General features: G+C 41.1%; 1 long non-coding RNA gene across 1 annotated transcript in view; it reads right to left on the minus strand.

The window, feature by feature from the left end:
* Positions 1 to 220: 220 nt before the first annotated feature.
* Positions 221 to 17,697, minus strand: part of LOC148130359 (uncharacterized) — a 33,122-nt gene continuing 15,645 nt past the window's right edge. The window contains exon 3 of the long non-coding RNA XR_015749704.1: positions 221 to 379. This is a non-coding gene — a long non-coding RNA (uncharacterized LOC148130359). The remainder of the gene's footprint in view (positions 380 to 17,697) is intronic.

A 17,697-nucleotide genomic window follows, 5' to 3' on the forward strand; every position in this document is an offset into this window, starting at 1 on the left:
TCGGGGAGGGAGGGAAAAAAAGGTACCGAAAACCCATTTCACTTAGGCCATTTTCCGCAAACACAAATTAATAGTGAAGGGAAATTCATCAAAAGGAGAAAGTGACAAATGTGATCCAAGCTTTCAACACCTGTTCCCTTTCAAGCCAAAAGGGAAGGCAGATTTTTTTTTTTTTTTAAAGCAAGAGGCTGCTCCTGGTTGAAAGGATTTAGCTGGTGACTTCGCTGTTGCCCTGGGGGTGCCAGTTGGGGAGCTCCTTTCATATCCCTGGGAAGGAGCTAGAGTGAAGGACAGGAGCTCAACCATGCCCCATGGCAGCTTTCGGGTTTCGAACGTGGGCTTGCCTGCCCAGAGTCCCAAGCCACTGTGGTCCTAGCAGCTGTATTGAACGTGGGGATAAAAGCACAAAAGAAAAAAGAAAAAAAGTAGAGCTTAATAAAAAATACAGTTGAATTCACCAGTATATTTCATCTTTACATTGCTCAATTTCCGACACCTTCAATGACATCTTTAAAGCTCTAATTTGCTTTTCCGGATGCTAGAAGCTTTGCCAATAGGGCCCATCTGTATCCTGCATTAATATTCAGTCTTGTTTTTCATCGGAGAGGTTTTTTTTTTTTTTTTTTTTGCAGATTCTTCTTTCTTGATCTTGAACAGCGTATGCACTGAAAACCTCATTTGTCATTTGAAATTCTGCCACTTCCGTTTGACTGCCATCAGTTCAACATTGTAGATATTCGGGTTTTGCAAAGTAAAAAATCTATCAGGAATGATAGATTTTTCTCTTGTGGTTGTGGTCCTGTTAGATGCCATCAAGTCGTGACCTACTTCTGGTGAGTCTATGGATAAATGCACATTATCTCTATGTGTTCCTGGCATCCTGTGGCATTCGTGCAAGGACACAAGAGGATCCACTGAGATGCCATCAAAATAATGAAACATGCATTGTGATGTTATGAAGCAAACTCCGTTCCTTATGTGCCTGTGTGTGATGTCAGAACATAGCCTGCCTGCCTGCCTATCTATCTGTCTTTCTGCCATCTGCCTATCTGCCTGTCTACCTGTCTGTCTGTCCGTCCGTCCGTCCATCCATCCATCCATCCATCCATCCATCCATCCATCCATCTATGCCTATCTATCTATCTATCTATCTATCTATCTATCTATCTATCTATCTATCTATCTATCTATCTATCTATCTATCATCTATTTATCATCTATCATCTATCATCTTTCTTACCTATCTATCTATCATCCATCTATCATCTATCTGTCTGTCTATCTATCTATCTATCTATCTATCTATCTATCATCTATCTATCTCTAACTATCATCTGTCATCTATCTATCTATCATCTATCTATCACATATCTATCATATAACTATCTCTATCTATCTATCTATCTATCTATCTATCTATCTATCTATCTATCTATCTATCTATCTATCTATTATCTCTCTCTCTCTCTTGTTCTGAAGAAGGAGGACAAGCGTGATGTTGTGACAAAAACTTCATGAACTTCTGTTTGACATCCCAGTACAAATACAAAACAGTAGAAGGGAAAAGAAAATGTGTTAGCAAGCATTTATTGTAAACAAAGCTCATGCTGAAAGTTCTTCCACTATGATTTTTGAGAAAAAAAGTAGTGCCTTATAAACCCGGTGGACAGGATCATGTGTGCAATCAACAAAGCTTAATAAAAATAAATATCAGTGTAGGAACTCACACAGGTGTCTTTTAATCTCACTTCCCAGTATTTTTGATCATTGTAAGATCTACATATCATCCCTACAATATATATATATATATATATATATATATATATATATATATATATATATATATATATATATATATATATATATATATATATATATATATATGGATCTTTGGTTATTCGGGTTTCTCTCGCGTAAGATTCAAAGTATCTAGGCAGCGTTTGCGAGGTCCACTCTGCCATCTTCAGGCTGGTGCTGGCTTAGTGCCAGTGCAAGCAGTGCTTGCACTGGCACTAAGCAGCACCAGCCTGAAGATGGCGAGTGGGACCTCGCAATTGCTCAGATACTTTGAATCTTACGCGGGAGAAACCCAATAACCAAAGATCCACATACAAATACCATGAGAACCTCAGAAAACAAATATATATATATATATATATTTGTAGGGGATGATATGTAGATCTTACATATCAATTATATATATATATATATATATATATATATATATATATATATATATATATATATATATATATATATATATATATATATATATATATATATATATATATCAATTTCCCTGGATGCCACCATTTCCTTGCCTAGAGTTACTGGTGGCTCTTGACCCATTCTGTTATTTGTAATCAAAATGCTGTTCAAAATGCAATCGGCTGAGTTAATTCCCAGATGGTCTGTGATAATTACTCAAACCCAGCTGGCCACTCCAGATGGTGTAATATATATCAGCCAGCCATGAAAAAAAGCATATCTTTCTGAATATGAGTAGCGAACAGCAAACTTCAGAGTCCTTCTATAGTGTCGATGCTTCAAACCATCAGATTAGCATTGTGCTCTTTCAGTATCCTAACAGGACTTGCCAAAGCACCGTTGTTGCTGCGTGTTGTTTCTCTGTGTGATAGAATATATGTGGGTATACACATAATTTTGTATTTATTTATTTTATTTTGCCATGTTCATGTAGTGTATATTGGAGGTAGTGACCCTTTGAGAGCTGTATGCAACGAAATTTCATTTTAATGTATGCTGATTAGTGTACATTGTAAGTGACAATAAAGCTATTCTATTCTATTCTATTCTATTCTATTCTATTCTATTCTATTCTATTCTATTCTATTCTATTCTATTCTATTCTATTCTATTCTATTTCTATTTCTATTTCTATTCCATCCCATCCCATCCCATTATTCTACTCTAACTTTACTCTACTCTAACTTTACTCTACTCTACTCTATTCTATTCTTCCTCTTCTTCTTTCTGCTCTGCTTCTATTCTATTCTGTTCTGTTCTGTTTTACTACATTCCATTCTATTTAGTGTGATTATTTTTTTCCCCAATTTGGGGAGAAAGATGGAAGTTGCTTCTTTAGAGTTAATTTGATCAGTGAACCAATTTTTGAGGCCATAACTCCAATAATGTTAGTTTCCCTGTCCAAGACATCTCTGGTTCTAGAGGACTCTGCTCATTCTGTTTCTTGGCTGAGGAAGCCAGCATTCTCCAAAGACACTTCCATGGTCATGTTGCTGGCATGACTATACATCAAAGTGCTTGGAATGCTGTTACCTTCTCCCCCCCCAAAATGGTACCTATTTATCTGCTCTCATTTGCATGCTTTCAAAATACTAGATGGATAGGAACTAGGGCAAGAAACAGAAACTTACCCCGTTGATTGCCACTTGGGTTTTGAACGTGGGCTGTCAGCTAACAAGCTCAGCGTCTTTAAACACTGAGCCATCCAGTAGCTTTGTTATTTACCTGGGGGGGGGGTTCTTTTAAACCCCTACACAATGTTATTCTGAAAATGTGCTAAAATAACAATAGCACTTAGGCTTATCTACTGCTTCACAGCCCTTCACAGCCCTCTCTAAGAGGTTTACAGAGTTGGCCTATTGCCCCCAACAATCTGGCTCCTCATTTCACTGACCTTGGAAGGTTGGAAGGCTGAGTCAACCTTGAGCCTGGTGAGACTTGAACTGAGGAACGGCTGGCAGTTGGCAGTCAGCAGAATTAGCCTGCAATACTGCATTCTAACCACTGTACCACCCTGGCTCAAACCATACTCAAAAGCAACTGCAAAATATGTGAGAGGCATGATATAGTAGGGTGCTGGTGGTTGTGCCCTCAAGTGTAAGAGAGTAAGAGAGGGAAAGAGAGAGAGGGAGGGAGGGGGAGAGACAGAGCGAGACAGAAAGACAGACGGAAAGAGGATATTGTCACATAGGTGCTTTTCCAAGGAAGCAACTGGACTTTCTTGATTTTTTTTTAAAGATGTTTCTCTTCTCATCCAAGCAGCTTCTTCAGCTCTGACAGGATAGTGGGGAATGGAAGGATTTATATTCCTTGCAGACAGCTGGTCATTTGCATCCTTTAGAGCAAGGGTTCTTCAAATTTGGTAAGTTTAAGACTTGTGGACTTCAACTCCCAGAATTCCTGAGCTAACATGACCGGAGGAGGAATTCTGGGAGTTGAAGTCTGCAAGTCTTAAAGCTGTCAAGTTTGAAGACCCCTCCTTTAGAGGGTCAATGAGGTCACTTGGAGGTTTATCTATGTCCGCAGAGTCACCTGAATTAGTGCTCCTGGTTCCTGTGGTCTGCAGTTTTTTCCTCTGGAAATCCATTCCTACTCCCACACCATTTAAAGGGTGTTCCTCCCAAATTGTATAGCTAAAAGTCTGCAGAGATTCTCAGTCATCCAAGTCATGGTTGTCCCAAAGGTGCTTTCTCCCCTCCCCCCCTTTTTTTCCAAGAAGCAACTGGACTTTCTGGTTTTTCTTTGAAGATGTTTTGCTTCTCATCCAAAAAGCTTCTTCAGCTCTGAAAAACCAGAAAGTCCAGTTGCCTCTTGGGAAAAAACAAAAACAAAGCACCTTTCGGATTCTTTTGAAGACGTTTTGCTTTTCATCCAAGAAGCTTCTCCAAATCTTCCAGCCAGAGATCAGCTCAAACATCTGATTTTTATGGTTTAGTAACCAAGGCTAGGGTTCATGTATCTTTTCTTTTATGTATACTAAGAGTATTTGCACAAAAGACAAATTCCTTGTGTGTCCAATCACACTTGGCCAATAAAGAATTATTCTATTCTATACCACCCACATACAGTATATAATGAATTCACCATGTTTTGATTTAGCAACTGGTGACCCCAGTTACAAAGTCAACTTCACTGTTTACTTCCTTCTCCTCACACTCCGCATTTCATTGACAGCTTGATCGCCTCATCTTCTGCATAGTTATTTATGCGAGACAAAAAAAAAAGCAACGTATTACTATAATTTCGTCAGACGAATTACAGTAAAAACGACAAACTCTGCAGTGTTAAATTGTAGATTTGTGTCTTCAAGGTGCATTCATCACCAGTCAAATCCACTTATCCAATATTATTATTGATTCTGCCTAAGAAGAGGTCACTTCAGCGAACAACTTACTGCGAACTGTCAGTTATATTGTCCTTGGTTATATCTGTAATGTAATAAGCTGTCTCTTAAATGATTCATGGCCTAACTTGAAAGATGTCTCTTTTTAAACGAGAGAAAATGAAACTCTTTGTGAAGACACAATCTTGCAAGTTCTGAAAAGGATATTCAGGAAAGAAATTTGTCTCCTAGAACAGTGGTCCCCAACCTTTTTTGTACCAGGGACCGGTTTCAAGCAGAAACATTTTTTCAAGGATGGGGGGAGAGAGAACCCGAGTTTGGTAGTTTGCTTGCAGACGTTTCATTACCTGACTAGGTGACATCTGATGTTGTTACCTAGTCGGGTAATAAAACGTCTGCCAGCAAACCACCAAGTTCAGGGAGCGCCTCGGCCCTGCCTCCCTCAGCCCCATCCCTCAGGTGTCTCCCTCCCTCCCTCCCTCAGGTGTCTGCCTCGTTCCTCTCTCAGTCACTCTATCGCTCCTCCAGCAGCCCAAGAAGCCGGGGGGGGGTGGCTTTTCCTGTCGCCACAGCTTCCCCGAAGCGCCCGTTTCACCCCCACCCCGCCCGCCCGCCCGCTCGCGGTTCAATCCACAGTGCTCCGTTCTACCTGCCTGCCTGCCTGCCTTCTTCGTTTCGGAGCAGCTTCGGCTGATAAAAAGAGGCGAATAGTTATTATTCTCAGCCGAAGCTGCTCCCAAACAACCAGACAGGCAGGCAGGCAGAACGGAGCACTGTGGGATTGAACCGCGAGCGGGCGGGCGGGCGGGTGGGGTGAAACGGGCGCTGGGAAGCTGCGGCGACAGGAAAAGCCACCCCCGGCTTCTTTGAAGCAGTTTCTTCCTGGGCTGGTGGAGGAGCGAGAAAGCGACTGAGAGAGCTGAGCCAGAGAGCAGGACAGGCTTCGGTTGCTTCCTCCCTCCCCTTCTTTCATTTGTGTCCTTGATCCCCGATCCCAGCAGCATTCACCGAAGGCGAAGAAAGCGGCAATTTTTTTTAATTTTTTTTTTTTTTTTTTGCGGCCCGGTAAAGAGTGCTCCACGGCCCGGTACCGGTCCGCGGCCCGGTGGTTGGGGACCCCTGTCCTAGAAGAACAGTAGCAGTACAATTAATAAACCACTAAAAAGACCTTCCCCCCCAAAAAAGAAGAACAAATTTGCAAACAATTGGTAATAATATAGAATAGAATAGAATAGAATAGAATAGAATAGAATAGAATAGAATAGAATAGAATAGAATAGAATAGAATAGAATTCTTTATTGGCCAATTGTGATTGGACATACAAGGAATTTGTCTTCGGTGCATAAGCTCTCACTGTATATAAAAGATATAAGTGATGAATCATGGTCATAGTCATTATAAACACATTCATCATGAATCATAAGATACAACACTTAGTGATCACCCTAGGATACTAAATAAGTAAGCAAAATCATACTAGGAAACTAAATAAAACAATATAAATCATAAAGATACAAGCAATAAGGTTATATTCATAAGTAGAAGGAGATAGATAATAGGAAGGATGAGAAGAATAATAGCAATACAGTGTTAGTAAATAGTTTGACAGTATTGTGGGAATTAGTTGTTTAACAGAGTGATGGCATGTGGGGAAAAACTTTCCTTGTGTCTAGTTGTTCTGAAGAGCAATGCTCTGTAGCATCGTTTTGAGGGTAGAAGTTGAAACAATTTATGTCCAGGATGTGAGGGGTCTGTAGATATTTTCCCAGCCCTCTTTTTGACTCATGCAGTATACAGGTCCTCAATGGAAAGCAGGTTGGTAGCAATTGTTTTTTTCTGCAGCTCTAATGATCCGTTGAAGTCTGTGTCTTCTTGTTTGGTTGCAGAGCCAAACCAGACAGTTATAGAGGTACAGATAACAGACTCAATAATTCCTCTGTAAAATTGAATCAGCTATGCTGCCAGTAATACAGTATTTCTTGAATCCAAGATTGATTGAAGAGCACAACAGCAATAGCACTTAGAAAATACCTTGACTGCATGGTATTCTTCTGTGAAAAACATAATTGTTGTTATTTTGTACATCATCGCCCTGCTTTCTGGAAAGTCATCCTACCTCAATCAGGGTCAAATGGAAGATTTTGGGTCGACAAGACAGGCAGTGGTGGGATTCCATTTTTTTACTACCGGTTCTATGGGCGTGGCTTGGTGGGCATGGCAGGGGAAGGATACTGTAAAATCTCCAGTCAGAGGTGGTCTTTTCTGGTTCTCCAAACTAATCAAAATTTCCACTAGTGGTTCTCCAGAACTGGTCAGAACCTGCTGAATACCACCTCTGAAGACAGGAGTTTCCATCTAGGAGCCAGGTTCAAAATCTTCATCTTCTAGTGCAGTGGTCGCCAACCGGTGGGCTGTGAGAAAATTTTGGTGGGCTGCAGAGAAATCTCACCCCCAGAGCACACCCCCCCCCCAAAGCAATTAATCCAGGCTGCTCAGAAACACAAGGCTGCACCGCAAACATGGCCCCCAGGAACCCTCCCCACCCACTCACTCCTTACCTGGCAACCTTGCCTGAAAAAATGATATTTTTCCTTTTTCCGATCATCAGCTGTTCTGCTGTGCCGGGAGATTTAGATTAGCTAGGAAGCAGGAAATGATTGGATTTCTTGCTTTCTAGCTAATCTTTAGATCTTCAGCTCTGCTTTTAAGCACAGCCGAACCTCCCTTAGTGGTGAAGGTTCTATTATTCAGTGCAGACTGACAGCAAGCAAATTTACGTGACAGACTTAGGTAGCTGATGGCAGATAGATAGATCACTGAATGATTCTGTGAATAACTCAATCTGCCTCCTGCTTTGCCTGATTTTTGGTAAAAGTTGCTCCTTTTTATATATATAAAAAATCAATATTTACATACATGGTGTGTTGTGAGTTAATTTTGTGAGTTTGCTTGCAAGCAAATTTTATGTGACAGACTGAGCTAGCTGATGGCAGATAGATAGATCTCTGAATGAATCTGTGATTCTGTGAGCAACTCAATCTGCTTGCCTGCTTTGCCTGATTTTGGGTAAAAGTTGCTCTTTTTTATAAAAAAACCCCCAATATTTATATAAATATTTATAATATTTACATATAAGCCATGCCCAGCCAGTCACATGAGCCACACCCACAAATTAGGCCATGCCCACAGAACCAGTTAGTGGTCCCTGGGATTTAAAATTATGAGTTTGGTGATCCCTGAGGTCTCAAAGGTTGGCAACCCCTGATCTAGTGCCTATCTAGTAAAAAGAAGGACTAGGGGGTGACATGATAGCAGTGTTTCAATATTTGGGGGGCTGCCACAAAGAAGAGGAGGTCAAACTATTCTCCAAAGCATCTGAAGGCAGAAGAAGAAGCAATGGATGGAAACTAATCAAGGAGAGAAGCAACCTAGAACTAAGGAGGTATTTCCTAACAGTGAGGACAAATAACCAGTGGAACAATTTGCCTCCAGAAGATGTGAATTCTCCAATATACATCCTTTTTATTAAGGGATCCGAATTTAGCAACAACCTTGGTGGACATCTTGAAGCACTTTGGCCAACAAAGACTCCTTGTAAATAGTCCTCTCTTCCCAAAGTATGCTCCATTCCACCTAGACTTCCAGAGAACCAGAGGATGATTTTATTCTACCATGGATTCTGACCTAGGCTTCACCAAATCATGAAGCAGACTCCTCACCCCGACAAAACCCATTTTTATTAGGCTAATGTGAATTCCTATCATTCACATCCAGCAAAGACTGGCAAAGAGTCTTTCAAGGGTGAATTGCAACCACAGACCTTATCAGGCTTGGAGAGTTGCCAGGCCGATAGCATCCAAGCGCAACGCTGTACAAGGAAATACTTGGCATGGAGTCTCTATGACTCACAAATCTTCACACGAATTAAACAAACTAATTGTCTCCTGCAAAACCCCACTCCCCTTTCACTCCTATTTATTCTCTGTGGGAGGGGCCTTTACTCCCGAGTTGACCCTTGTTCCTTAACTGTTCCCTTCTCTTAGCAGCTCTGTACATGTGCACACTGGGAACAGGCTCCAGCTGTTCTTCTGCCCCACTGATCTCCGACTCCGAAGGCAGCTGATAACTGTTGGATGGCCCTGGCCCCATCTCTGCCTCCGATGCAGAGCATCTGTCAGAGCCTTCCCCAGACTCCAGGACTGGCCCATGTTCCTCCCCAACCTACTCAATGTCTGAGTCTTCCGCCAGCTCTGCTGGCCACTGGCAGGCCACAACACCATGAGGCTGTCCATATGGGTGTTTCACTTATAAAAAAAACATGCATCATTTTGTGGATGTTATAAAAGTATTTAGGTTTGTAAGAAAAATATCACCTACCGATGCTGACCTTTGACTGAAGTCTCTTCCAAAATATAAGCATGACCTCTAAAGAATCAATAGTGTCAGAGGTTCATCCGTGATCATTATTTCTGCCTTCAGTTATATGGGGAGCATCAGCTGTTAGTTTACTGCAGATTTTTCTTTGTCAAGGTTATTGATTTCTCCCTGTTCTTTCACCCAAAAGATTAAAAAAAAAAAGTTACAGGTAATATTTGACTTACGACCCCAAATTGAGCCCAAAATTTCTGTTGAAATCGAGACATCCAAAAGTGCTTTTTCAAGAGGCAACTGGACTTTCTGTTTTTACTTTGAAGACGTAATCACCAAATCAGATGCAAAACATAATCACCGAACCAGTTGAATCCCACCCCTGAATGAACTGCTGTAAGTTGAGGACTACTTGTTCTGGTTTTCTACTGGATGCCCATATATTTATAGATGGTGTTGAATTTCATTCCACAAGGTGCTTTTTCAAGAGACAACTGGACTTTCTGGTTTTTATTTGAAGATGTTTTGCTTCTCAACCAAGAAGCTTCTTCAGCTCTGACCAGGTGGTGGGGAATGGAAGGATTTACATTCCTTGCAGACTGCTGGTCATTTGCATTCTTTTGGAGAGTCCTTGAGGCCTCTTGGAGGTTTATCCATGCCCTCTGTGTCCCTGAGGACACAGATACCACCACCAAGTAGCCTCAATGACTCTAAATAAAGAATGAAAATGACCACCTGTCTGCAAGGAATGTAAATCCTTCCATGTCCCACCATCCAGTCAGAGCTGAAGAAGCTCCTTGGATGAGAAAGTGAAATGTCTTCAGAGAAAAACCAGAAAGTCCAGTTGCCTTTTTTGGGGGAAGCACCTTTGGGACAACCATGACCTGGATAACTGAGAATCTCCATAGAGTTTCATTTCCAGTTTATATGGAATCGCATTGAAAAGAAGCAGAAAGTTGTTTTATTTTGGAAGAATTTTTGCTGCTGCTGCCATTAGCAAATTTTGCGGTGACAATTTAGCGAACCAGTGTCTGTACAAAGCCTCAAGGTTTTTGTTTGGGTCTTTGGTCCCTTCATGGCATTAAAAAGAGATGCTAACAGCTTTCCATCTGAGCAGTCTCCTTGCCTTGGGCTTTTCACCCTTGGAGCAAGGCATTTGGTAATACTAAAACTCCATTAATAATTGGCTTCCTCTCTTAGTCAGTGTTTAGATGGTGCCACTAGGACCAGTTTTGAGATGCCTTAGAGGCATCCTCTCTATTCAGATGACACCCCGGCTATTATTCTCTCAACACGTCAGGTGCAGAGGAATGAGTTGACGTGATAGGCAGTAGACTCTGCCAGCAAGAACCAAATGATAAGCTAGCTCTCCATGACGCTTGAAGGGAGAACAGGAAAAAAAAAACCTTGAAAATAAGCTGAAGAAGCTTCTGGGATAAAATGTCTTCAAAGAAAAACCAAGAAAGTCCAGTTTTTTTCTTGAAAAAAGCATCTTTGGGGCAGCCATGTCCTGGATGACCAAGAATCTCCATAGACATTAAGTGTACTTAAAATAAGGTTCAAGAATTCAATTGCCTCCATACTAATTAGCAAGAGCAATTGGAATACAGGTGGTCCTCGAATATACGACCACAATTTGGTCCAAAATTTCTATTGATGAGTGAAACATTTGTTAAGGGCATTTTTCCCCATTTTACAACTTTTTTTCTTTTGCCAAAGTCATTATGTGAATCTCAGTTGTTAAATTAGTAACACGTTTTTATTAAGTCAATCTGGCTTCCCCATTGACTTTGCTTGTGAGAAGGTTGCAGAAGCTGGTCCCATGACCCCAGGACACTGCAACCGTCATAAATATGAGACAGCTGCCAAGCATCCAAATTTTGACTGTGGGGCTGCTGCAATCGCCGTAAGTGTGAAAAAATGTCATTATTTTTCCAGTGCTGTTGTAACTTTGAATGCCCACTGAACAAATAGTTGTAAATAACTAATCAGAATCAAGCCTAATTAGCCTGTTTCCCCCAAAATACAACTTATTCTGAAAGTAAGCCCTAGCTTGATTTTTACATGTGAGCTCAATATAAGCCCTACCCCCAAATTAAGTCCCATTAAGATCCCAGCCACTCCAGAGTGCACGGGTAAAAATTAAGCTAGGGTAGGGGTGGGTGGGACCTTTCGTCTCAAGGGGATAGCAGCAGGCAATCCTATTTGAGTTTGGATGTCTATGGAGGTTGTCAATCATCCAGGTCTTGGTTGCTTTTCAAAAGGCAATTGGACTTTCTTGGTTTTGTTTTTTCTTTGCAAACCAGAGGTGGTATTCAGCAAGTTCTGACTAGTTCTGGAGAACCGGTAGGGGAAATTTTGACTTGTTTGGAGAACCGGCCAATACCACCTCTGACTGGCCCCGCCCCCATCTATTCTCTGTCTCCCGAGTCCCAGCTGATCGGCTGGGTCTTCTTTGGTTGTCCCACACAGGAGAACGGAGCTGGAAAGCAGGTTAGTGGGATGGGGAGGGAATGGGGATTTTGTAGTAACCTTCCCCTGCCATGCCCACCCAGCCATGCCATGCCACACCACACCACACCCACCAAGCCATGCCCCACAGAACCAGTAGTAAAAAAATTTGAATCCCACCACTGTTGCAAATTTTTCGCTTCTCAACCAAGAACTGAAGAAGTTTCTTGGATGAAAAGCCAAAATTATTATTTTTTTAATTTGTCAATTGCTTACAAGATAATAGGTATAAGTTCAGATGGTATGCTACAACAACAGGGGTGTTGCATAGGGAGATACATAGCTGGATAGATTGTGAAGCCAGAAAAGGGAAGAGACTGTGTATTTGAGCCTGTATATAAACCCCAGCATTCCTGGGAACCATGTCTTCTACCCAAGGGCAGTATTCCCTTTTTGCAAAAGCTTCATAATAAAGCTCTTATATATTGTTCACTTGTCTCCAGTATTCAGTTGTCTGAATACCTGAATGGTTGATTTTTATCACAGTGTGTGTGTGTGTGTTTGTGTGTGTGAACCTTTATGTCTGCAGCTGCTCCCTCCGCAGATGAAAAAGGGAGGCCTGCAAAGGTCAGTCTTTTTGTTCAGCCTGAGAGAAGAGCAAGGGAGTTTTACTGAGAGGTAGTTTTTGAAGACACCTTTAAGGGAAGAGTAAGCGAAGAGGGCATTCTGGGAATAAGTGTCAGAGATTAAGCCTTGCGGTCATAAAACACAATGTGAATTTTGCTCATAAACCGCAAGAATAAACTCCGTGGTTTTGGTTTTTTTTGGCACAGCTGCAGGTTTTATATCCAACAGAGGATTCCACTTGGTGTCTCCGATTAAAGGGATTCTAATTTACAAACATGTTTGCTACAAGAAACCTGTTAGGGCACAGCTATGGGAACAATACGGGATCCAAGATGCCATATCTTTCCTTCTTTTATTTTTTTAAAAAAAATGCTGGGCAGAGAATTTCCCCAAAATTATTTAGCTCTCAATTTGCATGGCATTGAAATCAAGAATAGAATAGAATAGAATAGAATAGAATAGAATAGAATAGAATAGAATAGAATAGAATAGAATAGAATAGAATGGAATGGAATGGAATGGAATGGAGTGGAGTGGAGTGGAGTGGAGTGGAGTGGAGTGGAATGGAATGGAATGGAATAGAATAGGAACAGGAATAGAAACAAATAGAAATAAATAGAATAGAATAGAATAGAATAGAATAGAATAGAATAGAATAGAATAGAATAGAATAGAATAGAATAGAATAGAACAGAATAGAACAGGAACAGGAACAAGAACAAGAACAAGAACAAGAACAAGAACAGAACAGAACAGAACAGAACAGAACAGAATAGAATAGAATAGAATAGAATTCCTTTATTGGCCAAGTTTGATTGGACACACAAGGAATTTGTCTTGATGCAAATGCTCTCAATATACATAAAAGAAAAGATACATTCGCCAAGAGTCAAGAATCATAAGGTACAACACTTAATAATAGTCATAGGGTACAATAAGCAATCAAATCATACTAGGAAACAGTCAATATAGATTGTGCTGCGTGGGGACTTCTGGGAGGGGTGGGGTGTGACGTGTGGGACCAGCCGGAGTAGGATTTGCCTGTTCACTGAGCCAGCCATAAAATCAGCTACTAGTTAGCAGCCCACCCCTGCATACACACACACACACACACACATATGTGTGTGTGTGTGTGTGTGTGTGTGTGTGTGTAGATGATACAGAGAGCGAGAGATGAGATGATAGATAGATAGATTGGTAGGTAGGTAGGTACGTAAGTAGTAAAAAACAAAAGGGAAGGCAAAGAGGGAAGGTGTTCTGACCCAGGCTTCATCAAACTTAATAAAACACAAGCTGAATTTAAAAGTAAAACAACGCTGGGAATTACTTGCATTCCCAGCCAAAACTCATTAGACACAGTTCCTCCACATAAGAGCATGCGTTTCAGTGCTGTTGAATGCTGCCAAGAAACAGAAATCCAATTAAGTCTAATCATAAAACAACCCAAAAACCTAAAAACAACAACGACCAGACTACAGAGCTTCACGAAGGACTTGGAGATTACTGAACTGCTTTGCTTCCTGCAAAGCTCTTCGTCATTGAGGACTGACTTTTATCCCTTATGGGAGAGGCAATCACCTCCCAGCCTTACTCCCAAGTTGCCCCTTCTGCTTCAGCTGCTCTTGCCTTCTTGCAGCTCTGTGCACACACACGCACTGGGAACAGGCACCCCTGGGTCCTCTGCCTCGCTGCTGCCAGACTCCAAAGGCTCCAAAGGCAGCATCCCATTCTCAGAGGGTCCTGGCTGCATCCCTGCATTGGATGGAGGACCCTTGTCCGAGTCCTCTCCAGACTCCCTGACTGGTTCTCTTTCATCCTCACTGTCCAATACCTCTGCCATCCGCAATGGCTGCCAGCGAACCACAACAGAAGGGGAAAGGGGAAGAGAAAGGGAGGCCATTACGGTGATTAGGCAAGGATTACCTATATGCTTTTTGGCACACTGGCAACAGTAAGAAGGAATTCAAGAACTGCTTGATTGTATGTATTTTAGGGAGCTTAGCATCTAATTTTGTGTAGGGCATTATCCTTAAGCTTTTTTAAAAAGTTTCTCACTTCTTTGTTTTTGGTAGAGAGCAATTTGTCCAGTTTGCTCTCGAATGTAAACACAACCGATTGTTCATTTAAGAAATTCACAAATCCACACAATTTCTTCATCAAAATTTGTTCTTCAAAGTTCGTAATGCGTATGCCCCATCAATATATGCACTCTGGGTAGGAGATGAGCAGGCTGAGCTGGAGGGGAAGGGTTAAACATGTCATCAGTTTAGAATTGTTGAGCTCACACAATTCTACTTTATTCCCATTCCTGGTTAATTGCGCCTGACACCCTAGTATTTATAACAATAATCATTCAGAAAAGCTGTGGAAACCAGGTTGTGAAAAGGCATTTCTAGTTCTTGCCCACCCATTATCTACTGTATAGCTTTCGGGGGAATATTGAATAGAATAGAATAACAGAGTTGGAAGGGATCTTGGAGGTCTTCTAGTCCAACCCCCTGTTTAGGCAGGAAACCCTACACCACCTGAGACAAATGGTTATCCAACATCTTTTTAAAAACTACCAGTGTTGGAGCATTCACAACTTCTGGAGGCAAATTGTGCCACTGATTAATTGTTCTAACTGTCAGGAAATATGAGTTACAAGAGGGAATGTTGGATTCAAATCCTGGATTCCACAGTTTCTAGGTTAATTAGGCAAAGCCATAATTAATTCTAGAAATGTAACAGGACCACAACATTTTTATGAGCTTCTATTTGAATGATTTGCAGTTTTATGAAGATATTCTCCCTTGTGGTCATCTGGATTCCATTCATATTAATCATTTATGTTTAATCAAACATAATAATTTTTACATTAATATCAGCAGAATTTGTAGATGCTGAAGTTTCTACTTCACCTTCAGATGACCTAACTCAGAGAGCTGTAAAATTTGGAAGGACTGCAGGAACATTTTCTGTAAAACTGCAGGATCAAAATGATAAATTCCACCCTGTCTTATACTTGGTTCAAAACCTGCTATATTTATGCATTATTCTGCGAAGCTCAACTACAACATTTAAAAAATTAAAGCATGTAGTTTGTACCAGTAAAGATGCCAAAGCACAGATGCATTTTCTTAAGCAAGTTCATTTTGAGTTGAACAAAAAATTAAGCAAAACTGCGACAATTCTTTGAAAAGTTAGAAGTGAATATATTTTCCTGCAGTTGCAATTCTTCAATGAAATGTTGTGATATACTGGTGGGAGTGGGGAATGATGGCGCTATAGAAATGTCCTTAAAACTGAGCTATGGGGCTCCTATTGATTATTACTAGTCTGAACAGAATATTTATGCATCTGACAGTCATGCAAGTATGTGTAGTTAAAGATTATTAAAAATTTCCCAATCAGCACTGTCTACATTGGAAAATGTCCATAGCATACTAAATTACAAAAAATAAATTACATTAGCTCAATCAACTGGTTGCCATTTATGACATCTGGTTTAATTAAACATCAGTGTGTCCTATTAAACTAGGTTGATGGATTTTTTTTCAGATTGAATAATGCAATGCACTTTAAGCATGCCTGGCATAATAATCATCATGTGGGATTTTTGCTGGAGAGGTAAAGAGACCTCTGAAAAGATTTACAGGATTAAATATCTGTATAAACTTGAGGTCCAGTTTTGGGCAGCCTGATAGGAAAAAATGTACATGAAAGTCCAGGTTCTAAAGTTTGCTCATTATAGGGCATCGCATCCCCCACGGAAAGTTTTAGAGTCTGCTTGTTGAATTTGGAAAGACATCTTCAAATTTAGAAGGTGAAATCAGCCATGTGAGCTGTGGTGGTGCAGTGGTTAGAGTGCAGTACTGCAAGCTACTTTTGCTGGCTGCTGGCTGCCTACAATTTGGCAGTTGGAATCTCACCGTGCCCAAGGTTGATTCAGCCTTCCATCCTCCCAAGATGGGTAAAATGAGGAGCCAGATTGTTGGGGCCAAGAGGCTGACTCTGTAAATCGCTTAGAGAAGGCTGTTAAGCACTGTAAAGCGGTATATAAGTCTAAATGCTATTGCTATCAGGTCTCCCTCCAAGGTTTTCTGATGACTACCTGGACAGGATGAGAAGCAATGTATGGAAACTAATCAAAGAGGGATCCAACCTAGAACTAAGAAGAAATTTCTTGACAGTGAGAACAATTAATCTAAGGCAGTGGTCACCAACCAGTGGGCTGCAGCAAGAAAATTTTGGTGGGCCACAGAGAAATCTCACCCCCAGAGCCACCCCTCAAAGCATTTAGTCAAGGCTGAGCAGAAACACAAGGCTGCGCCACCCACATGGCCCGTGGGAACCCTCCCTGCCCACTCACTCCTTACCCGGTAAACTTCCTGCTAAATTGCTATTTTTCCTTTTTCTGACCATCAGTTGTTTTGCTGTGCTGGGAGATTTAGATTAGCTAGGAAGCAGGAAATGGTTTGATTTCTTGCTTTCTAGCTATTCTTTAGATCTTTTGCTCTGCTTTTAAGCACAGCTGAACTTCCCTTAGGACTGAAGGTTCTATTATTCAGTGCAGACTCATGGCAAGCAAATTTGAGAGACTGAGCTAGCCGATGGCAGATAGATAGATCACTGAATGATTCTGTGAGCAATTCAATGTGCCTGCCTGCTTTGCCTGATTTTGGGTAAAGGTTGCTTTTTTATTAAAAAAATTCAATATTTATATAAATATTTATAATATTTACATACAAGCCATGCCCAGCGAATCACATGATCAAGCCACACCCACAAACTAGGCCATGCCCACAGAACTGCTTAATGGTCCCTGGGATTTAAAATTATGAGTTTGGTGGTCTCTGAGGTCCAAAAGGTTGGTGACCCCTGATCTAAGGGACTGCCAGAAAGAAAGAGATCAAATTATCCTCTAAAGCACCAGAGGGCAGGACAAGAAACAATGGTTGGAAAGAGAGGAGCAACCTGGAATTAAGGAGAAACTTTCTAACAGGGAGGACAATTAACCAGTGGAACAGCTTGCCTTCAGAAATCATGGGCACTTCACTAAAAATGTTTAAGAAGAGACTGGACAGTCATTGTCTGAAATGATATAGAGTGTCCTGCTTGAGCAGGGGGCTGGACTAGAAGATCTCCAAGATCCCTTCCA

The sequence above is a fragment of the Notechis scutatus genome, chromosome 5, assembly GCF_049901735.1.
Source record: "Notechis scutatus isolate UNSWTSFEM ecotype Mainland chromosome 5, rNotScu1.2, whole genome shotgun sequence".
Lineage (NCBI taxonomy): Eukaryota > Metazoa > Chordata > Lepidosauria > Squamata > Elapidae > Notechis > Notechis scutatus.